Source organism: Pseudophryne corroboree, unplaced genomic scaffold (assembly GCF_028390025.1).
Source record: "Pseudophryne corroboree isolate aPseCor3 unplaced genomic scaffold, aPseCor3.hap2 scaffold_74, whole genome shotgun sequence".
NCBI classification, from domain to species: domain Eukaryota; kingdom Metazoa; phylum Chordata; class Amphibia; order Anura; family Myobatrachidae; genus Pseudophryne; species Pseudophryne corroboree.
Window position 1 is genome coordinate 1,087,585 of NW_026970320.1, and position 23,550 is coordinate 1,111,134.

The window sequence follows — 23,550 nt, forward strand, 5'->3', positions numbered from 1 at the left end:
TGGGTACAACTGCATTTTTTAGGACACTGGTGACTCTTTTTCTGAGGTCTGTGTACATTTTCGGTATCGCCTGCCTAGAGAAATGGAACCTAGAGGGTATTTGGTACCGGGGACACAGTACCTCAATCAAGTCTCTAGTTGCCTCTAAATTAACGATGGATACCGGAACCACGTTTCTCACCACCCAGACCTGAGTTATCCGCTTTGCAGCAGGATGACTGCTGTGATATTTCATCTTCCTCGCAAAGGACTGTTGGACAGTCAATTGCTTACTGGAAGAAGTACAAGTGGTCTTCCGACTTCCCCTCTGGGATGACGATCGACTCCCAGCAGCAACAACAGCAGCGCCAGCAGCAGTAGGCGTTACACTCAAGGATGCATCGGAGGAATCCCAGGCAGGAGAGGACTCGTCAGACTTGCCAGTGACATGGCCTGCAGGACTATTGGCTCTCCTGTCTAAGGAGGAAATTGACACTGAGGGAGTTGGTGGTGTGGTTTGCAGGAGCTTGGTTACAAGAGGAAGGGATTTAGTGGTTAGTGGACTGCTTCTGCTGTCATCCAAAGTTTTTGAACTTGTCACTGACTTATGATGAATGCGCTGCAGGTGACGTATAAGGGAGGATGTTCCGAGGTGGTTAACGTCCTTATCCCTACTTATTACAGCTTGACAAAGGCAACACACGGCTTGACACCTGTTGTCCGCATTTGTGTACAGGATGCATACCTTCATGTCCCCATTTATCCACCTCATCAGGCGTAACTCAGATTTGCGGTACAGGACTGTCATTGCCAATTTCAGACGTTGCTGTTTGGTCTCTCCATGGCCCTGAGAATTTTCACCAAGGTAATGGCGGAAATGATGGTGCTCCTGTGCAAGCAAGGTGTCACAATTATCCCGTACTTGGGCGATCTCATAAAAGCGAGATCAAGAGAGCAGTTGCTGAACAGCGTATCACTTTCACTGAAAGTGTTACAGCAACACGGCTGGATTCTCAATATCCCGAAGTCGCAGTTGATTCCTACTACTCGTCTGTCTTTCTTGGGCATGATTCTGGACACAGACCAGAAGAGGGTTTATCTCCTGATAGAAAAGGCCCAGGAACTCATGTCTCTTGTCAGGAACCTATTGAAACCAAAACAGGTGTCAGTGCATCACTGCACTCGAGTCCTGGGAAAGATGGTGGCATCATACGAGGCCATTCCATTCGGCAGGTTCCATGCAAGGACTTTCCAATGGGACCTACTGGACAAGTGGTCCGGGTCACATTTACAGATGCATTGGTTGATCACCCTGTCCCCCAGGGTCAGGGTATCACTCTTGTGGCTGCAGAGTGCTCACCTTCTCGAGGGACGCAGATTCAGCATTCAGGGCTGGATCCTGGTGACCACAGACGCAAGCCTCCAAGGTTGGGGAGCAGTCACACAGGGAAGAAATTTCCAAGGTCTTTGGTCAAGTCAAGAGACTTGTCTTCACATCAACATCCTGGAACTAAGGGCCATATACAATGCCCTACGTCAAGCGGAGACCTTACTTTGCGACCAACCGGTTCTGATCCAGTCAGACAACGTCACCGCAGTGGCTCATGTAAACCGCCAAGGCGGCACAAGAAGCAGAGTGGCGATGGCACAAGCCACCAGAATTCTTCGCTGGGTGGAGAATCACGCAAGCGCACTGTCAGCAGTGTTCATTCCGGGAGTTGACAACTGGGAAGCAGACATCCTCAGCAGACACGACCTACATCCGGGAGAGTGGGGACTTCATCAGGAAGTCTTTGCACAGATTACAAGTCGGTGGGAACTGCCACAGATAGACATGATGGCGTCCCGGCTCAACAAAAAGCTACAGAGGTATTGCGCAAGGTCAAGAGACCCTCAGGCAGTAGCTGTAGACGCCCTAGTGACACCGTGGGTGTTCCGGTCGGTCTATGTATTTCCTCCTCTTCCTCTCATACCCAAGGTGTTGAGGATAATAAGACAAAGAGGAGTGAGAACAATCCTCATTGTTCCAGATTGGCCACGGAGGACCTGGTATCCGGATCTGCAGGAAATGCTCACAGAAGATCTGTGGCCTCTCCCTCTAAGACAGGACCTGTTGCATCAGGGGCCCTGTCTGTTCCAAGACTTACCGCGGCTGCGTTTGACGGCATGGCGGTTGAATGCCGGATCCTAGCATTCCGGTTGAGGTCATCCCTACGCTGATAAAGGCTAGGAAGGATGTAACGTTAAAACATTACACCGTATATGGCGAAATTATGTTTCTTGGTGTGAGGCCAGGAATGCTCCTACGGAAGAATTCCATCTGGGCCGTTTCCTTCACTTCCTACAAACTGGAGTGAATTTGGGCCTAAAATTAGGCTCTATTAAGGTCCAGATTTCGGCCTTATCCATTTTCTTTCAAAAAGAATTGACTTCTCTTCCAGAAGTTCAGACTTTTGTAAAAGGAGTGCTGCATATTCAGCCTCCTTTTGTGCCTCCGGTGGCACCTTGGGACCTTAACGTGGTGTTAAGTTTTCTAAAATTACACTGGTTTGAACCACTTAAAACAGTGGAGTTAAAATATCTCACATGGAAGGTGGTCATTTTATTAGCCTTGGCTTCGGCTAGGCGAGTGTCGGAATTAGCGGCTTTGTCACATAAAAGCCCATATTTGGTATTCCATGTGGATAGAGCGGAATTGCAGACCCGTCCTCAATTCCTACCAAAAGTGGTCTCATCTTTTCATATGAACCAACCTATTGTGGTGCCTGTGGCTACGCGTGACTTGGAGGATTCCGAGTTACTTGATGTGGTTAGGGCTTTGAAAATTTACGTGGCCAGGACGGCTAGAGTCAGGAAAAACTGTATGCAACCAACAAGATTGGTGCCCCTGCTTCAAAGCAGGCTATTGCTCGCCGGATTTGTAACACGATTCAGCAAGCGCATTCTATGGCTGGATTGCAGTTACTGAAATCGGTCAAGGCCCATTCCACGAGGAAAGTGGGCTCTTCTTGGGCGGCTGCCCGAGGGGTCTCGGCACTACAGCTGTGTCAAGCTGCTACTTGGTCGGGTTCACACACCTTTGCAAAATACTATAAGTTTGATACCCTGGCTGAGAAGGAACTCATGTTTGCTCAATCGGTGCTGCAGAGTCATCCGCACTCTCCCGCCCGTTTTGGAGCATTGGTATAATCCCCATGGTCCTTACGGAGTCCCCAGCATCCTCTAGGACGTTAGAGAAAATAAGATTTTAAACCTACTGGTAAATCTTTTTCTCGTAGTCCGTAGAGGATGCTGGGCGCCCGTCCCAAGTGCGGACTACTTCTGCAATACTTGTATATAGTTATTGCTTCAATAAGGGTTATGTTATAGTTGCATCGGTCCTGCACTGATGCTATGTTGTTTTTTCATACTGATAACTGGGTAGTTTATCACAAGTTATACGGTGTGATTGGTGTGGCTGGTATGAATCTTGCCCTGGATTAACAAAATCCTTTCCTCATACTGTCCGTCTCCTCTGGGCACAGTTTCTCTAACTGTGGCATAGAGGGAGGAGCCAGTGCACACCCAGAACTAAAGTCTTTCTTAAAGTGCCCATGTCTCCTGTGGAGCCCGTCTATCCCCATGGTCCTTACGGAGTCCCCAGCATCCTCTACGGACTACGAGAAAAAGATTTACCGGTAGGTTTAAAATCTTATTTTCTACTTTATTCTTTTCTATGCTAGTTTATTACGACCAACTCTCATCCAAGGAGTTTGATATTCTACTACCTGCATGCAATTTAAATTGCTTAAATTGTTTATATGGTTGATTTGTCCTTCACAATCCATAATCTGCAACTTGGATGTACTTGTGTCATTGAAAATCTTATAATAAAAATGTATATACAGATACTCAACCTGTATATTGAAAAAAAAAAAAGTTATAAGACATATGCATTCAATATTTGAAGAAACAAAATAAAATAAAGCTATCTATTGGGTTTCACTAACAAGCACATTGGAAGACTTGACTACTGTTAAAAGACATGCATTACATGGTATAGAGCCACAAACCACAATGTAGTAAAATAAAAACAAACTTACATGTGTATCAAACCTATGTGAGGCTTACATTGATAGTGCAAGATCAACACTCTATCAACTGTGCAAACTAGACTGCACATAAATGCCATAAAATTTATCTGAGATTTTAGTAAATAAGGCCCGTTGCTGTCCGGGTCACGCAGCCGTCACGGCCCGCCCCCATACGGTCCGGTCATGTCTGCGTTGTCCTGACTGTGCCCCCAAAATGGCGGCACAACGCCGCTGGCCCGACTCCTCCTGCCCAGTGACCGCCTCTGCCTGTCAATCAGGCAGAGGCGCTCACTTGGGCAGAGATGCTGATCGCATCTCTGGCATGTGCCGGTGCACTGCGGCACCAGCACACACGCACTTCAGACCTGATCTCCTGTTGTGTGAATATGCACAGCAAGGATCAGGTCTGAATTAGGCCCTATATACAGCTGTCAGTAAGGCAGGGATGTGCTGCTGCCAGTGAGGCAGGGATGTGCTGCTGGTAGTGAAGCAGTGATGTGCTGCTGTCAGCGAAGCAGTGCTGTGCTGCTGTCAGCGAGACAGGGATGTGCTGCTGTCAGCGAGGCAGGGATGTGCTGCTGTCAGCGAAGCAGGGATGTGCTGCTGTCAGCGAAGCAGGGATGTGCTGCTGTCAGCGAGGCAGGGATGTGCTGCTGTCAGCGAGGCAGGGATGTGCTGCTGTCAGCGAGGCAGGGATGTGCTGCTATAAGTGAGGTAGGGATGTGCTGCTGTCATTGAAGCAGGAATGTGCTGCTGCAGTGAGGCAGAGATATGCAGCCCACTATCTCCCTGTTAATCAGAGACTTGGCTTTGTGGACACTTTTCAGAGAACAAATTTGTTAGCATAAAAATAAAGCCAGAAAATGAAGAGCTGTTTAATCACTCAATTGGATTTTTTTTGCCAGCATATTTTTTTTCTCTGCAACCCACTGCTAAATTGTGCTTCCTAGCTTTTTTTTATAAAATCACTGAATCAAATCTAACTCTGATTACATCAGAGAAGGCCAGGTACCCTACACAATAAGAGGGGGTTTGAAATTTTGACTTGTCTACTTAAATATCACCAAAATCTGATCACAAGGTCAATTACGTTCCTGGGTGGGATTGAACCACCAACCTTTTGGTTAATAGCCTTACACACTAACCAATTGCACCACAGAGACACTTTGCAAAAAGTCTATACTGACAAAGGCTAATAAGCATTCATCAAGAACGTTTCCTAGAAAAACTTTAAAAAGTCAATAATCTGGAGAGTTTTTGTAAGATGTTTCTTCCATCAACCAATGAAGTATGCTAACAAATTTGTTCTCTGAAAAGTGTCCACAAAGCCAAGTATCTGATTAACACCTTTGTAGGGATGGTTTTTCACCTATTACTAAATTAAACTTGCTTCATTGGAAAGGCAGCAAGATGCATCGTCATTTCAATATCTACTGAAATAATACAGGTTGACACCAGGAAACATTAACGCCACTGCATCCTTGCTGCTTTCTCATGTGGAAGTCTGTTTAATGTGAAAACAAGGTGATATCTAATTAGCACACAGGTAAGGAATTAAGAAAATCTTTATTTAAGGGTGAAGATGTTTCTCACAAAATCGTTGCCCCAATGCATCATTGAAATTCAAGCTGGAAAGATGATTTTAATATATCACTTGTACATTTTGTATTGCTCTTCTGGTGACAATGTAGTTTGTTTTTGTCAATTACCATTTTAATAATAGGGTAAAGAAAATTAAGTGGATTTTTGAAAGAAAACAATACTGTCAATATACTATTAAACAAATTAAAATGGTAAAAGTTATTGTACTTTAAGTAAAATTAAAAGAGCTAAAATATCAATCCCAATTTTGGATTACTTTAATTAAAAAAAAATGCATATAGCAGAGGATAGTTTCAATCTGCCTACCTCTGGGTTATCGGCCCAGCATGCTTCCATTGCAGTACTCTGCTGCACATGTAAGTGCAAGAGATCCTGAAGCACTCACTCATCATGGGAAAGTACCAATGTGTTTCTTCGTTGGTTGATGGAAGAAACATCTTGCAAAAACTCTCCAGATTATTGACTTTTTAAAGTTTTTCTAGGAAACGTTCTAGATGAATGCTTATTAGCCTTTGTCAGTATGTACTTTTTGCAAAGTGTCTCTGTGGCGCAATCGGTTAGTGTGTTCGGCTATTAACCAAAAGGTTGGTGGTTCAATCCCACCCAGGGATGTAATTGACCTTGTGATTGGATTTTGGTGATATTTAAGTAGACAAGTCAAAATTTCAAACGCCCTGTAATGGTGTGGGTACCTGGCCTTCCCTGATGTAATCAGAGTTAGATTTGATTCAGTGACTTTATAAAAACAGCTAGGAAGCACAATTTAGCAGTAGGTTGCAGAGAAAAAAAATATGCTGGCAGAAAAATCCAATTGAGTGATTAAACAGCTCTTCATTTTCTGGCTTTATTTTTATGCTAACAAATTTGTTCTCTGAAAAGTGTCCACAAAGCCAAGTCTCTGATTAACACCTTTGTAAGGATGGTTTTTCACCTATTACTAAATTAAACTTGCTTCATTGGAAAGGCAGCAAGATGCATCCTCATTTCAATGTCTACTGAAATAATACAGGTTGACACCAGGAAACATTAACGCCACTGCATCCTTGCTGCTTTCTCATGTGGAAGTCTGTTTAATGTGAAAACAAGGTGATATCTAATTAGCACACAGGTAAGGAATTAAGAAAATCTTTATTTAAGGGTGAAGATGTTTCTCACAAAATCGTTGCCCCAATGCATCATTGAAATTCAAGCTGGAAAGATGATTTTAATATATCACTTGTACATTTTGTATTGCTCTTCTGGTGACAATGTAGTTTGTTTTTGTCAATTACCATTTTAATAATAGGGTAAAGAAAATTAAGTGGATTTTTGAAAGAAAACAATACTGTCAATATACTATTAAAACAAATTAAAATGGTAAAAGTTATTGTACTTTAAGTAAAAATAAAAGAGCAAAAATATCCATCCCAGTTTTGGATTACTTTAATTAACAAAAAAAATGCATATAGCAAAGGATAGTTTCAATCTGCCTACCTCTGGGTTATGGGCCCAGCATGCTTCCATTGCAGTACTCTGCTGCACATGTAAGTGCAAGAGATCCTGAAGCACTCACTCATCATGGGAAAGTACCAATGTGTTTCTTCGTTGGTTGATGGAAGAAACATCTTACAAAAACTCTCCAGATTATTGACTTTTTAAAGTTTTTCTAGGAAACGTTCTAGATGAATGCTTATTAGCCTTTGTCAGTATGTACTTTTTGCAAAGTGTCTCTGTGGCGCAATTGGTTAGTGTGTACGGCTATTAACCAAAAGGTTGGTGGTTAAATCCTACCCAGGGACGTAATTGACCTTGTGATCAGATTTTGGTGATATTTAAGTAGACAAGTCAAAATTTCAAACCCCCTCTTATTGTGTAGGGTACCTAGCCTTCTCTGATGTAATCAGAGTTAGATTTGATTCAGTGATTTTATAAAAACAGCTAGGAAGCACAATTTAGCAGTGGGTTGCAGAGAAAAAGAAATATGCTGGCAAAAAAATCCAATTGAGTGATTAAACAGCTCTTCATTTCTGGCTTTATTTTTATGCTAACAAATTTGTTCTCTGAAAAGTGTCCACAAAGCCAAGTCTCTGATTAACACCTTTGTAGGGATGGTTTTTCACATATTACTAAATTAAACTTGCTTCATTGGAAAGGCAGCAAGATGCATCCTCATTTCAATGTCTACTGAAATAATACAAGTTGACACCAGGAAACATTAACGCCACTGCATCCTTGCTGCTTTCTCATGTGGAAGTCTGTTTAATGTGAAAACAAGGTGAAATCTAATTAGCACACAAGTAAGGAATTAAGAAAATCTTTATTTAAGGGTGAAGATGTTTCTCACAAAATCGTTGCCCCAATGCATCATTGAAATTCAAGCTGGAAAGATGATTTTAATATATCACTTGTACATTTTGTATTGCTCTTCTGGTGACAATGTAGTTTGTTTTTGTCAATTACCATTTTAATAATAGGGTAAAGAAAATTAAGTTGATTTTTGAAAGAAAACAATACTGTCAATATACTATTAAAACAAATAAAAATGGTAAAAGTTATTGTACTTTAAGTAAAAATAAAAGAGCCAAAATATCAATCCCAGTTTTGGATTACTTTAATTAACAAAAAAAAATGCATATAGCAGAGGATAGTTTCAATCTGCCTACCTCTGGGTTATGGGCCCAGCATGCTTCCATTGCTGTACTCTGCTGCACATGTAAGTGCAAGAGATCCTGAAGCACTCACTCATCATGGGAAAGTACCAATGTGTTTCTTCGTTGGTTGATGGAAGAAACATCTTACAAAAACTCTCCAGATTATTGACTTTTTAAAGTTTTTCTAGGAAACGTTTTAGATGAATGCTTATTAGCCTTTGTCAGTAACTACTTCTGCAAAGTGTCTCTGTGGCGCAATCAGTTAGTGTATACGGCTACTAACCAAAAGGTTGGTGGTTCAATCACACCCAGGAACGTAATTGACCTTGTGATCAGATTTTGGTGATCTTTAAGTAGACAAGTCAAAATTTCAAACCCCCTGTTATGGTTTAGGGTACCTGGCCTTCTCTGATGTAATCAGAGTTAGATTTGATTCAGTGATTTTGTAAAATCAGCTAGGAAGCACAATTTAGCAGTGGGTTGCAGAGAAAAAGAAATATGCTGGCAAAAAAATCCAATTGAGTGATTAAACAGCTCTTCATTTTCTGGCTTTATTTTTATGCTAACAAATTTGTTCTCTGAAAAGTGTCCACAAAGCCAAGTCTCTGATTAACACCTTTGTAGGGATGGTTTTTCACCTATTACTAAATTAAACTTGCTTCATTGGAAAGGCAGCAAGATGCATCCTCATTTCAATGTCTACTGAAATAATACAGGTTGACACCAGGAAACATTAACGCCACTGCATCCTTGCTGCTTTCTCATGTGGAAGTCTGTTTAATGTGAAAACAAGGTGATATCTAATTAGCACACAGGTAAGGAATTAAGAAAATCTTTATTTAAGGGTGAAGATGTTTCTCACAAAATCGTTGCCCCAATGCATCATTGAAATTCAAGCTGGAAAGATGATTTTAATATATCACTTGTACATTTTGTATTGCTCTTCTGGTGACAATGTAGTTTGTTTTTGTCAATTACCATTTTAATAATAGGGTAAAGAAAATTAAGTGGATTTTTGAAAGAAAACAATACTGTCAATATACTATTAAAACAAATTAAAATGGTAAAAGTTATTGTACTTTAAGTAAAAATAAAAGAGCAAAAATATCAATCCCAGTTTTGGATTACTTTAATTAACAAAAAAAATGCATATAGCAAAGGATAGTTTCAATCTGCCTACCTCTGGGTTATGGGCCCAGCATGCTTCCATTGCAGTACTCTGCTGCACATGTAAGTGCAAGAGATCCTGAAGCACTCACTCATCATGGGAAAGTACCAATGTGTTTCTTCGTTGGTTGATGGAAGAAACATCTTACAAAAACTCTCCAGATTATTGACTTTTTAAAGTTTTTCTAGGAAACGTTCTAGATGAATGCTTATTAGCCTTTGTCAGTATATACTTTTGCAAAGTGTCTCTGTGGTGCAATTGGTTAGTGTGTAAGGCTATTAACCAAAAGGTTGGTGGTTCAATCCCACCCAGGAATGTAATTGACCTTGTGATCAGATTTTGGTGATATTTAAGTAGACAAGTCAGAATTTCAAACCCCCTCTTATTGTGTAGGGTACCTGGCCTTCTCTGATGTAATCAGAGTTAGATTTGATTCAGTGATTTTATAAAAAAACAGCTAGGAAGCACAATTTAGCAGTGGGTTGCAGATAAAAAAAATATGCTGGCAAAAAAATACAATTGAGTGATTAAACAGCTCTTCATTTTCTGGCTTTATTTTTATGCTAACAAATTTGTTCTCTGAAAAGTGTCCACAAAACCAAGTCTCTGATTAACACCTTTGTAGGGATGGTTTTTCACCTATTACTAAATTAAACTTGCTTCATTGGAAAGGCAGCAAGATGCATCCTCATTTCAATGTCTACTGAAATAATACAGGTTGACACCAGGAAACATTAACGCCAATGCATCCTTGCTGCTTTCTCATGTGGAAGTCTGTTTAATGTGAAAACAAGGTGATATCTAATTAGCACACAGGTAAGGAATTAAGAAAATCTTTATTTAAGGGGGAAGATGTTTCTCACAAAATCGTTGCCCCAATGCATCATTGAAATTCAAGCTGGAAAGATGATTTTAATATATCACTTGTACATTTTGTATTGCTCTTCTGGTGACAATGTAGTTTGTTTTTGTCAATTACCATTTTAATAATAGGGTAAAGAAAATTAAGTGGATTTTTGAAAGAAAACAATACTGTCAATATACTATCAAAACAAATTAAAATGGTAAAAGTTATTGTACTTTAAGTAAAAATAAAAGAGCCAAAATATCAATCCCAGTTTTGGATTACTTTAATTAACAAAAAAAATGCATATAGCAAAGGATAGTTTCAATCTGCCTACCTCTGGGTTATGGGCCCAGCATGCTTCCATTGCTGTACTCTGCTGCACATGTAAGTGCAAGAGATCCTGAAGCACTCACTCATCATGGGAAAGTACCAATGTGTTTCTTCGTTGGTTGATGGAAGAAACATCTTACAAAAACTGAGCGAGTGTCCACGAGTCCTCTGTGTTGATCTAACCAGAAACAGGTCCAGCGCAAGCTCTGTGTATTGTCCCCTTACATATTTGTAGATGTTGATCATATCCCCTCTTAGTCTCCGCTTTTCCAATGTAAACATGCCTAGTCTTTCAAGCCTTTCCTTGTATTCCATCATCTCCATGCACTTAATTAGTTTGGTCGCCCTCCTCTGTACCTTTTCAAGCTCCAGGATATCCTTTTTGTAGTACGGTGCCCAGAACTGTACACAGTATTCAAGGTGTGGCCTCACTAGTGATTTATATAACGGGAGTATAATACTCTCGTCCCTAGCATCAATACCCCGTTTTATGCATGCTAATATCTTATTAGCCTTCTTTGCTGCAGTCCTACTTTGGGTACTACTGCTTAGCTTGCTATCTATGAGGACACCTAAGTCCTTTTCCAGTACAGAATCCCCTAATTTTACCCCATTTAGTAGGTAGGCATATGTCTTATAACTTTTTTTTTCAATATATAAACATTTTTATTATAAGATTTTCAATGACACAAGTACATCCAAGTTGCAGATTATGGATTGTGAAGGACAAATCAACCATATAAACAATTTAAGCAATTTAAATTGCACGCAGGTAGTAGAATATCAAACTCCTTGGATGAAAGTTGGTCGTAATAAACTAGGATAGAAAATAATAAAGTAGAAAATAAGATTTTAAACCTACCGGTAAATCTTTTTCTCGTAGTCCGTAGAGGATGCTGGGGACTCCGTAAGGACCATGGGGATAGACGGGCTCCGCAGGAGACATGGGCACTTTAAGAAAGACTTTAGTTCTGGGTGTGCACTGGCTCCTCCCTCTATGCCCCTCTATGCCACAGTTAGAGAAACTGTGCCCAGAGGAGACTGACAGTATGAGGAAAGGATTTTGTTAATCCAGGGCAAGATTCATACCAGCCACACCAATCACACCGTATAACTTGTGATAAACTACCCAGTTATGAGTACGAAAAAACAACATACTGTAGCATCAGTGCAGGACCGATGCAACTATAACATAACCCTTATTGAAGCAATAACTATATATATACAAGTATTGCAGAAGTAGTCCGCACTTGGGACGGGCGCCCAGCATCCTCTACGAACTACGAGAAAAAGATTTACCGGTAGGTTTAAAATCTTATTTTCTCTAACGTCCTAGAGGATGCTGGGGACTCCGTAAGGACCATGGGGATTATACCAAAGCTCCAAAACGGGCGGGAGAGTGCGGATGACTCTGCAGCACCGATTGAGCAAACATGAGTTCCTCCTCAGCCAGGGTATCAAACTTATAGTATTTTGAAAAGGTGTTTGAACCTGACCAAGTAGCAGCTCGACACAGCTGTAGTGCCGAGACCCCTCGGGCAGCCGCCCAAGAAGAGCCCACTTTCCTCGTGGAATGGGCCTAGACCGATTTCGGTAACTGCAATCCAGCCATAGAATGCGCTTGATGAATCGTGTTACAAATCCGGCGAGCAATAGCCTGCTTTGAAGCAGGGGCACCAATCTTGTTGGTTGCATACAGGACAAACAGCGCTTCAGTTTTCCTGACTCTAGCCGTCCTGGCCACGTAAATTTTCAAAGCCCTGACCACATCAAGTAACTCGGAATCCTCCAAGTCACGCGTAGCCAAAGGCACCACAATAGGTTGGTTCATATGAAAAGATGAGACCACTTTTGGTAGGAATTGAGGACGGGTCCGCAATTCTGCTCTATCCACATGGTACACCAAATATGGGCTTTTATGTGACAAAGCCGCTAATTCCGACACTCGCCTAGCCGAAGCCAAGGCTAATAACATGACCACCTTCCATGTGAGATATTTTAACTCCACCGTTTTAAGTGGTTCAAACCAGTGTGATTTTAGAAAACTTAACACCACGTTAAGGTCCCAAGGTGCCACCGGAGGCACAAAAGGAGGCTGAATATGCAGCACTCCTTTTACAAAAGTCTGAACTTCTGGAAGAGAAACCAATTCTTTTTGAAAGAAAATGGATAAGGCCGAAATCTGGACCTTAATAGAGCCTAATTTTAGGCCCAAATTCACTCCAGTTTGTAGGAAGTGAAGGAAACGGCCCAGATGGAATTCTTCCGTAGGAGCATTCCTGGCCTCACACCAAGAAATATAATTTCGCCATATACGGTGTAATGTTTTGACGTTACATCCTTCCTAGTCTTTATCAGCGTAGGGATGACCTCAACCGGAGTGCCTTTCACTGCTAGGATCCGGCATTCAACCGCCATGCCGTCAAATGCAGCTGCGGTAAGTCTTGGAACAGACAGGGCCCCTGATGCAACAGGTCCTGTCTTAGAGGAAGAGGCCACGGATCTTCTGTGAGCATTTCCTGCAGATCCGGATACCAGGTCCTCCGTGGCCAATCTGGAACAATGAGGATAGTTCTCACTCCTCTTTGTCTTATTATCCTTAACACCTTGGATATGAGAGGAAGAGGAGGAAATACATAGACCGGCCGGAACACCCACGGTGTCACTAGGGTGTCTACAGCTACTGCCTGAGGGTCTCTTGACCTTGCGCAATACCTCTGTAGCTTTTTGTTGAGCCGGGACGCCATCATGTCTATCTGTGGCAGTTCCCACCGACTTGTAATCTGTGCAAAGACTTCCTGATGAAGTCCCCACTCTCCCGGATGTAGGTCGTGTCTGCTGAGGAAGTCTGCTTCCCAGTTGTCCACTCCCAGAATGAACACTGCTGACAGTGCGCTTGCGTGATTCTCCACCCAGCGAAGAATTCTTGTGGCTTGTGCCATCGCCACTCTGCTCCTTGTGCCGCCTTGGCGGTTTACATGAGCCACTGCGGTGACGTTGTCTGACTGGATCAGAACCGGTTGGTCCCGAAGTAAGGTCTCCGCATGACGGAGCATTGTATATGGCCTCTAGTTTCAGGATGTTGATGTGAAGACAAGTCTCTTGACTTGACCAAAGACCTTGGATATTTCTTCCCTGTGTGACTGCTCCCCAACCTTGGAGGCTTGCCTCTGTGGTCACCAGGATCCAGTCCTGAATGCCGAATCTGCGTCACTCGAGAAGGTGAGCACTCTGCAGCCACCACAGGAGTGATACCCTGACCCTGGGGGACAGGGTGATCAACCAATGCATCTGTAAATGTGACCCAGACCACTTGTCCAGTAGGTCCCATTGGAAAGTCCTCGCATGGAACCTGCCGAATGGAATGGCTTCGTATGATGCCACCATCTTTCCCAGGACTCAAGTGCAGTGATGCACTGACACAAGTTTTGGTTTCAATAGGTTCCTGACAAGAGTCATGAGTTCCTTGGCCTTTCCTATCGGGAGATAAACTCTCTTCTGGTCTGTGTCCAGAATCATGCCCAAGAAAGACAGATGAGTCGTAGAAACCAACTGCGACTTTGGGATATTGAAAATCCAGCCGTGTTGCTGTAACACTTTCAGTGAAAGTGATACGCTGTTCAGCAACTGCTCTCTTGATCTCGCTTTTATGAGATCGCTCAAGTACGGGATAATTGTGACACCTTGCTTACGCAGGAGAACCATCATTTCCGCCATTACCTTGGTGAAAATTCTCTGGGCCGTGGAGAGACCAAACAGCAACGTCTGAAATTGGCAATGACAGTCCTGTACCGCAAATCTGAGGTACGCCTGATGAGATGGATAAATGGGGACATGAAGGTATGCATCCTGTACATAAATGCGGACAACAGGTGTCAAGCCGTGTGTTGCCTTTGTCAAGCTGTAATAAGTAGGGGTAAGGACGTTAACCACCTCAGAACATCCTCACTTATACGTCACCTGCAGCGCATTAATCATAAGTCAGTGACAAGTTCAAAAACTTTGGATGACAGCGGAAGCAGTCCACTGACCACTAAATCCCTTCCTCTTGTAACCAAGCTCCTGCAAACCACACCACCAACTCCCTTAGTGTCAATTTCCTCCTTAGACAGGAAAGCCAATAGTCCTGCAGGCCATGTCACTGGCAAGTCTGACGAATCCTCTCCTGCCTGGGATTCCTCCGATGCATCCTTGAGTGTAACGCCTACTGCTGCTGGCGCTGCTGTTGTTGCTGCTGGGAGTCGATCGTCATCCCAGAGGGGAAGTTGGAAGACCACTTGTACTACTTCCAGTAGGCAATTGACTGTCCAACAGTCCTTTGCGAGGAAGATGAAATATCACAGCAGTCATCCTGCTGCAAAGCGGATAACTCAGGTCTTGTCAGCCTGGGTGGTGAGAAACGTGGTTCCGGTATCCATCGTTAATTCAGAGGCAACTAGAGACTTGATTGAGGTACTGTGTCCCCGGTACCAAATGCCATCTAGGTTCCATTTCTCTAGGCAGGCGATACCGAAAATGTACACAGACCTCAGAAAAAGAGTCACCAGTGTCCTAAAAAATGCAGTTGTACCCAAGGTCCACTAGTCCACATGTCCGTGGTTAAGTGGAGCAGGGCAGACTCAGGACTATATGACTGTGACAGCCCACTGGGTAGATGTATTGCCTCCCGCAGCAAGAACAGCAGCGGCGGCCCCAGTAGCAGCATCTCGCAAATGTCAACTCGTTCCTAGGCAGACTACGCTTTGTATCACCGCTTTCCATAAGAGGCACACAGCTGACAACCTCTTACGGAAACTGAGGAACATCATCGCAGAATGGCTTACCCCAATTGGACTTTCCTGGGGATTTGTGACATCGGACAATGCCACCAATATGGTGCGTGCATTACATCTGGGCAAATTCCAGCACGTCCCATGTTTTGCACATACATTGAATTTGGTGGTGCAGAATTATTTAAAAAAACGACAGGGGCGTGCAAGAGATGCTGTCGGTGGCCCGAAGAATTGCGGGCCACTTTCTGCATTCAGCCACCGCGTGCCGAAGACTGGAGCACCACCAAACATTCCTGAACCTGCCCTGCCATCCTCTGAAGCAAGAGGTGGTAACGAGGTGGAATTCAACCCTCTATATGCTTCAGAGGATGGAGGAGCAGCAAAAGGCCATTCAAGCCTTTGTGCGTTGGAAGGCACAAAGTAAGCAGACGGGAGAAGTCAGGATAGTGCGCAAGGGCATAGAAGGGAGCGGCTCAAGAAAAGAGAAGTGGAAATAGACAGCAAACTAGGCTGGAGAGAGACCTGAGACAAAGAGATCTGAATTATACGAAAGCCGACCAGGGGAAACACAAATTATGCAGTCAAGTTTCCCACATTTGGGGAAATCGCAGGAGCAGCACACCCAGAGTGCAATGGGTGAGCCTTGCCCTGGGAGACGCACCTTCATGATCATAGTATCTCACCTGGCAGGTAAGTAGGATTTGGGATAGAGCTGGGGAGGGTCGCTGCTCGGGCCCCCCCTGTCAAGTGAAGGAGATCCAACTGAGGCAGCACAAGGAAACTCTCGAAAGAAGAACAAGGCTAGAGGAAGATCTGAGACAAATAAATCTGACTTTTACCAGAGCTGACCAGAGGAAAGCACAAACACAGTCCCCCACTACCACAAATAATGCAGTCGAGTTTCCCACATTTGGGGAAATCACAGGGGTCAGCATACCCAGAATGCAATGAATGAACCTCACCCTGGGAGAACAATCTTCATGAAAATGGTATCTCCTATGCAAAATAAGTATGATTTGGGATAGGGCTGGGGAGGGCCGCTGCTCAGGCACATCTCTGTCAAGTAAAGGAGATTCAACTGAGGCAGCACAAGGGAACTCTCATCTGGGGACAACAACTGCAGGGAGAACACATATTTTCAGATGAACATGGTAGGGCAGAAGGCTGCCTAATACTGAAGCACCCCCAAACAACAAACCAAATGCAACAACTAGTGCAAGCATTCCCGGGGGAAGGCATGCAGCAGATGGATTTGCATATGGTGATGTCATCCAAGCAGTGGGTCAAAGTTGGCTTCAACCCTCGTCTGCATATGAAAAGAGAAAAGGGGCGTGCAGGGCATGGCGGCCTTTTGCGGCGCTTGGATGACCCCTAGTTCGCATTAAACACCTCCACCCTCCTTCGGTGTGGGGCTCATGTTGGCTATGCCCCAACCCCTGAAGCATTCAAGCTGATTTCTTGCAGCAGCTGGGCACTGTAACAGCTCCAGAGCTGCTCTGTAAGGCAAGTAAAAGGGCATGGGCCCTGCAACACTACCTGTAGTTTGCATTGTGCATTGGAAGGCACAAAGTAAGCAGACGGGAGAAGTCAGGATAGTGCGCAAGGGCATAGAAGGGAGCGGCTCAAGAAAAGAGAAGTGGAAACAGACAGCAAACTAGGCTGGAGAGAGACCTGAGACAAAGAGATCTGAATTATACGAGAGCCGACCAGGGGAAACACAAATTATGCAGTCAAGTGTCCAACATTTGGGAAAACCGCAGGAGCAGCACACCCAGAGTGCAATGGGTGAGCCTTACCCTGGGAGAAGCACCTTCATGATCATAGTATCTCACCTGGCAGGTAAGTAGGAGTTGGGTTAGAGCTGGGGAGGGTCGCTGCTCGGGCACCCCCCTGTCAAGTGAAGGAGATCCAACAGAGGCAGCACAAGGGAACTCTCGAAAGAAGAACAAGGCTAGAGGAAGATCTGAGACAAAGAAATCTGACTTTTACCAGAGCTGACCAGAGGAAAGCACAAACACAGTCCCTCACTACCACAAATAATGCAGTCCAGTTTCCCACATTTGGGGAAATCACAGGGATCAGCATACCCAGAATGCAATGAATGAGCCTCACCCTGGGAGAACAATCTTCATGACCATGGTATCTCCTATGCAAAATAAGTATGATTTGGGATAGGGCTGGGGAGGGCCGCTGCTCAGGCACATCTCTGTCAAGAATTTATAAAGTCTATACATATATATAACCAAATGTCAATATATATATATAGAACCCAGCGCTCCTATCAAAACGTATCTATTTCACCAATTTGTTGCTTATTTCATCTTTATACATCTATTAATTTTCACCATATATTATAAAATGCTGCTCCCATAGGTAGTACTGTTCTACCAATAATAAACCAAATTTTAAAGATAATCACACTTGTTATCAAGGGAGCGCAAAAAATAAAATATACAAGCTCTTTATTTTTAAAAAATATATATAGACAGAAGAAACCTACATTCAATAAAATACAATGGAGTCAACATATATAGGCACCACTATCCATATCTAAATGTAATCAGTATCTATTTCATATTGCCCTTGATGACAACGGAATGTCTATTAAAGTGTCCAAAAAATCCTCCTGGATACAGCTGTTGTAATTTAATCGTTACTTTCCAATTGTAATTGATACATTAAATTCCTTCTTGTGGATGAACAGCAACAGTTGTAACCAACGCCTCTTATTTACTGCAGTTAAAGTTCATATGTAATTCACGTGAGTAATGAAAGAAAACAGGGGGAGAGCGCTGTGATGGTTGGTGAAACACAGCGGTATGCTACGACCCCCGTTAACCGTGGCTGGATCTTATTGGCACTTGCGGTCGGGATATTCCTCCCTGCCGTGGGGTAGAGACCTCCTTTTGCTCGCTCTCAAATTGCTTTTTCCCCTTCACCGCTGTCTTTGCATCAGACGTCCGCCGTGATGTACCTCGTTCATGAACGGGCTTATATCTCAGCAATCAGAGTGTCCGGTAGTCACCTTTCTTACGCGTTTCTCCGCTGTTATCCAAGAGCGGTTTCGTCAGAGGATACATCAGCAGCCTAGCAGGCTCTTTTTAAAATGCACCGGACCAATAGCATTACTAATTAGTTGATTGGATACATACATATACTAATTGGATGCATACATGTAATGACTCATATATGGAACAACTTTCTAATAGCAATTGCACATATAAAGGCATTTCATAATATAAAAATAAGCAACATGGTGATTAAAAATAATAATAAAATAAGCAACAAGGTGGTTTAAAAAATAACAGAAAATATATAATCTATATACAGATTAACCTCTAATCTTTCAATCAATACCTCATATCTATAATCACATATACATAATTCAGAGACTCAGCACTAAGGATCCCCATTTACTTATATAAAACCTTTTAGGGTAACATAAATCCAGGCCACTACTAAAGCTGCTCTTGTGGCGCAGGGGAAACATCACCTGCACTCTATGCAGCGAGTCCCATGTTAGAATCCAACCGGCTCAGCTTAACATCCATATTATTTATTTACTTTTAATGGGATCATTCTATCAATTCATTTTTACCTTTAATTTTTGTTAATATTATTTCTATATTTCATTATTTTAACCCCTGGAATAATTACATTGCTGCTTAAACAACAAAAAGAATTGAATAAAAAATAAATATTAAACAGACAATTTAAGGATTCGAAGATTTAAAGATTTAAAGATTTTAAAATTTAAAACAGGGAGGGGGGGGGAAGGGAGGGGGGCCTTTTGGGAGAAGGAGGGGAAAAAAATAAAAATAAAAATATATATATATAGAACCAAGAGAAAGTGTAAAAAGAGGATGGAGGAAGAAATCTGATGTTCATCATTACTAGTGGATTTTACTAAAGAACTTTAAAGGAACACACACAACAGGATTATACAGTTTCATCCTAAGAGGAAAGCTGTTCCCAAAATAGCTACTTCTAATAATTTTGTTTATTTATTAAACATACAATAAATGGATATTCAATAAATAATATATTAGGTAAATCAATAGATAAAATCTTCAGAGACTGCCAATGTTGTTAAGTTCGATGCTCTCATTCAGACCATCAGGTGTAAGGGTACCCAAAGAAAAAATCCAAAATGCCTCCCTTGTCAAGTAAAGGAGATTCAACTGAGGCAGCACAAGGGAACTCTCATCTGGGGACAACAACTGCAGGGAGAACACATATTTTCAGATGAACATGGGAGGGCAGAATGCTGCCTAATACTGAAGCACCCCCAAACAACAAACCAAATGCATCAACTAGTGCAAGCATTCCTCAGGGAAGGTCTGCAGAAGATGGATTTGCATACGGTGATGTCAGCCAAGCAGTGGGCCAAAGTTGGCTGGAACCCTCATCTGCATATGAAAATAGAAAAGGGGTATGCAGGGCATGGCGGCCTTTTGCGGCGCTTGGATGATCATGAAGGTGCTTCTCCCAGGGCAAGGCTCATCCATTGCACTCTGGGTGTGCTGCTCCTGCGATTTCCCCAAATGTGGGAAAGTTGACTGCATAATTTGTGTTTCCCCTGGTCGGCTCTCGTAGAATTCAGATCTCTTTGTCTCAGGTCTCTCTCCAGCCTAGTTTGCTGTCTGTTTCCACTTCTCTTTTCTTGAGCCGCTCCCTTCTATGCCCTTGCGCACTATCCTGACTTCTCCCGTCTGCGTACTTTGTGCCTTCCAACGCACAATGCGAACTACAGGTAGTGCTGCAGGGCCCACACCCTTTTAGTTGCCTTACAGAGCAGCTCTGGAGCTGTTACAGTGCCCAGCTGCTGCAAGAAATCAGCTTGAATGCTTCAGGGGCTGGGGCATGGCCAACATGAGCCCCACACCGAAGGAGGGTGGGGGTGTTTAATGCGAACTAGGGGTCATCCAAGCGCCGCAAAAGGCCGCCATGCCCTTCTGGAGCTAATGGTGTCCAGTAGCCTAAGAAGCAGGGCCTTGCAACTCAGAGAGTAGGGCTGCTTCTCTCCCCTCAGTCCCTCGATGCAGGGAGTCTGTTGCCAGCAGTGCTCCCTGAAAATTAAAAACCTAACAAAATACTTTCTGTCAGAAAGCTCAGGAGAGCTCCTGAAAAGCACCCAGTTTCCACTGGGCACAGTATCAAACTGAGGTATGGAGGAGGGGCATAGAGGGAGGAGCCACTGCACACCCAGAACTAAAGTCTTTCTTAAAGTGCCCATGTCTCCTGTGGAGCCCGTCTATCCCCATGGTCCTTACGGAGTCCCCAGCATCCTCTAGGACGTTAGAGAAAATCGGATTTTAATACCTACCGGTAAATCCTTTTCTCTTAGTCCGTAGAGGATGCTGGGCACCCGTCCCAGTGCGTACTGTGTCTGCAGTTATTAAATGGCCCTTAACTCCAGAACATTTATGTGGAGACAACTTTCCCGACTTGACCATCTTCCTTGGATGTTTTCACCCTGTGTGACTGCTTCCCAGCCTCGGAGGGTTGCATCCGTGGTCCCTAGGATCCAGTCCTGGATCCCGAACCATCGCCCCTCTAGGAGGTGAGAACTGTGCAGCCGCCAATGGAGTGATATTCTGGTCTTGGAAGACAGGATTATCCTCCGGTGCATGTGTAGGTGGGATCCGGACCACTTGTCCAACAGGTCCCACTGGAACACTCTAGCATGGAACCTGCCAAACTGAATGGCCTCGTAGGCCGCAACCATCTTGCCCAGCAACCGAATGCATTGATGGATTAACACTCTTGCTGGTTTCAGAATTTGTTTGACTAGACTCTGGATCTCCATAGCCTTTCCACTGGAAGAAAACCTCTTCTGTGTCCAGTATCACTCCCAAAAACAACAACCGTGTCATTGGGACCAACTGCGATTTTGGCAAGTTTAGGAGCCAACCATGTTGTTGAAGAACTGTCAGGGAGAGTGCAATGTTTTGCAACAACTGGTCCCTGGATCTCGCCTTTATCAAGAGATCATCCAAGTACGGGATAATTGTGACTCCTTGCTTGCGAAGGAGAACCATCATTTCCGCCATCACCCTGGTGAAAATCCTCGGAGCCGTGGACAGACCAAACGGCAATGTCTGAAATTGGTAATGACAATCCTGAATTGCAAACCTCAGGTAGCTTGATGCAGTGGCTAAACGGGAACATGTAAGTAGGCATCCTTATGTCTACCAAAACCATGAAATCTCCTTCCTCCGGACCGGAGATCCCTACCCTGAGAGATTCCATCTTGAAATTGAATTTCTTTAGGTAGAAATTGAGGGATTTCAGATTTAAGATTGGTCTGACTGAGCCGTCCGGCTTCGGGACCACGAAGAGGCTTGAATAAAAGCCTTCTCCCTGCTGACTAATGCCGATTTGAACAATCGGTGAGGGGGAACGTCTTGAAACCCCAGTTTGTACCCTTGGGACACTATTTGTAAAACCCACGAGTCCAGGTCCAAATTAATCCAGTACTGACTGAAGTGTTTTAGACGTGCCCCCACTGGTGTGGGCTCCTGCAAGAGAGCCCCAGCGTCATGCAGTGGATTTGGCAGAAGCAGAGGACGATCTCTGCTCCTGCGATCTTGAAGAGGCTATAGACCTCTTCCCTCTTCTCCTTCCTCTACCTGCAAAGAAATGGGAATCTTAACTTCTTGCATATCTATTGGGCCAAAATGACTGCGTTAGATAATGATGCGTCTTCATCCGTTGAGAGGGAACATAGGGCAAGAAGGTTGACTTACCTGCGGGAGCTGCCGAGATCAAAATAACTAGGCCGTCGCCAAACAAGGCTTCACCTTCATAGGGAAGAGACTCCCTTTCTTCTTGGAGTCAGCATCAGCATTCCCTTGGTGAATCCACAATGCCCTCCTATCCGAGACTGCCATGAAATTGGCCCGTGAACTCAAGAGTCCTATATCCCTTGCAGTCGTAAGTATGCTGCAGTGTCCTTGATATGATCCAACGTAAGGAGCATCCCATGTCTCCAGGATATCTATATCGGATGACAAGGTATTCGACCAATTCTTGAATACTACTACTCACCCATGCGCATGTAATGGCAGGTCTAAGTAATGTACCCGTGGTTACATAACTAGAAATAATGTAGCTTCCTGCATATGATCCGCTGGATTTGTGACAGGGCCCCGTGCAGAACAGGGGGTGACTCCCACTTTATTCTGTCCGCGGCAGGAAATAAATAAACAACCGGAAACCTTTTGGGGATTTGAAACCATCTTGTCGAGCTGGCCCAGACTTTCTCAAACAGAGATGAAGGAACGTTACATCAGCTTTCATTATATATCTATATATACATACAAATAGACCCCTTTGTCAGGAACAGCAGGGTCCTCAGTGATGTTAATATGTCCTTAATATCCACAATCATGTACTGAATGCTCCTTGCCAATATTGGATCTAATCAGGAAATATTATGGTCGACATAGGAATCAGTATCCGAGTCAGTATCAGTGTGTAGTAACTGGGCAAAATAACATTTTTGCGGGGCCTGAGGGAAAAGAAGCATAGCCATGAACATCACATCTTTTCTCTACGTCTGTGTCTGGGACACAGATTTATCCAACCTCACTCTGATATTACTGAAACTTTCACCCAGTCAGTTATTGGTGGTGCCAACAGGGCCACCATCATATGTCTGCATTCCTAATATAGTTTCCTCTTGGGAAAAACATTCAGCCACCGACATGTTGACACACATGTACCAAGTACCCACAGACACATCGGCTTATGGGGGATAGACCTACAGTAAATATGTCAGAGGGACAGATGGGATTTTTCAGCTCACAACCCAGCGTCAAAAGTACACAGTCTGGGAAATAATAAACTCTATAGTGATAGACTTGTAACGCTCTTTAGATGTGCTGGTGAGGTGAGGAAGAAGCCCCGCCGCTGTAATGGCACGCTTCTGTCCCGCTCAGAAACAAATAATTAATTACGCTGGTGGGGTAAGGACAGTGCCCAGGCACTAATGTCCACTTTTGCCAGCCTTTTGTGAGGAATTTATGCTGCCCAGGGTGCCCTCCCCCCACGCCCTGCACCCTGCAGTGCCTGTGTTTGTGTGGGAGCATGGCGCACAGCATTCCGCTCGCTGCGTGGTACCTCAGAATGCCATCTGTTCTTCTGC

The 23,550-nt window shown here is 43.7% G+C and overlaps 4 non-coding genes across 4 annotated transcripts; all 4 read right to left on the reverse strand.

Annotated features, from left to right (window-relative positions):
* Positions 1-15,936: 15,936 nt before the first annotated feature.
* Positions 15,937-16,099, reverse strand: LOC135040463 (U1 spliceosomal RNA). Its single transcript, XR_010234364.1, has one exon. It is a non-coding gene; the product is annotated as a U1 spliceosomal RNA (small nuclear RNA).
* Positions 16,100-16,250: 151 nt separating this feature from the next.
* LOC135040444 (U1 spliceosomal RNA) lies at positions 16,251-16,414 on the reverse strand. The gene has a single exon (XR_010234345.1). It is a non-coding gene; the product is annotated as a U1 spliceosomal RNA (small nuclear RNA).
* Positions 16,415-17,085: 671 nt separating this feature from the next.
* LOC135040497 (U1 spliceosomal RNA) lies at positions 17,086-17,248 on the reverse strand. Its single transcript, XR_010234397.1, has one exon. It is a non-coding gene; the product is annotated as a U1 spliceosomal RNA (small nuclear RNA).
* A 152-nt stretch (positions 17,249-17,400) lies between these two features.
* Positions 17,401-17,564, reverse strand: LOC135040453 (U1 spliceosomal RNA). The gene has a single exon (XR_010234354.1). It is a non-coding gene; the product is annotated as a U1 spliceosomal RNA (small nuclear RNA).
* Positions 17,565-23,550: the final 5,986 nt, after the last annotated feature.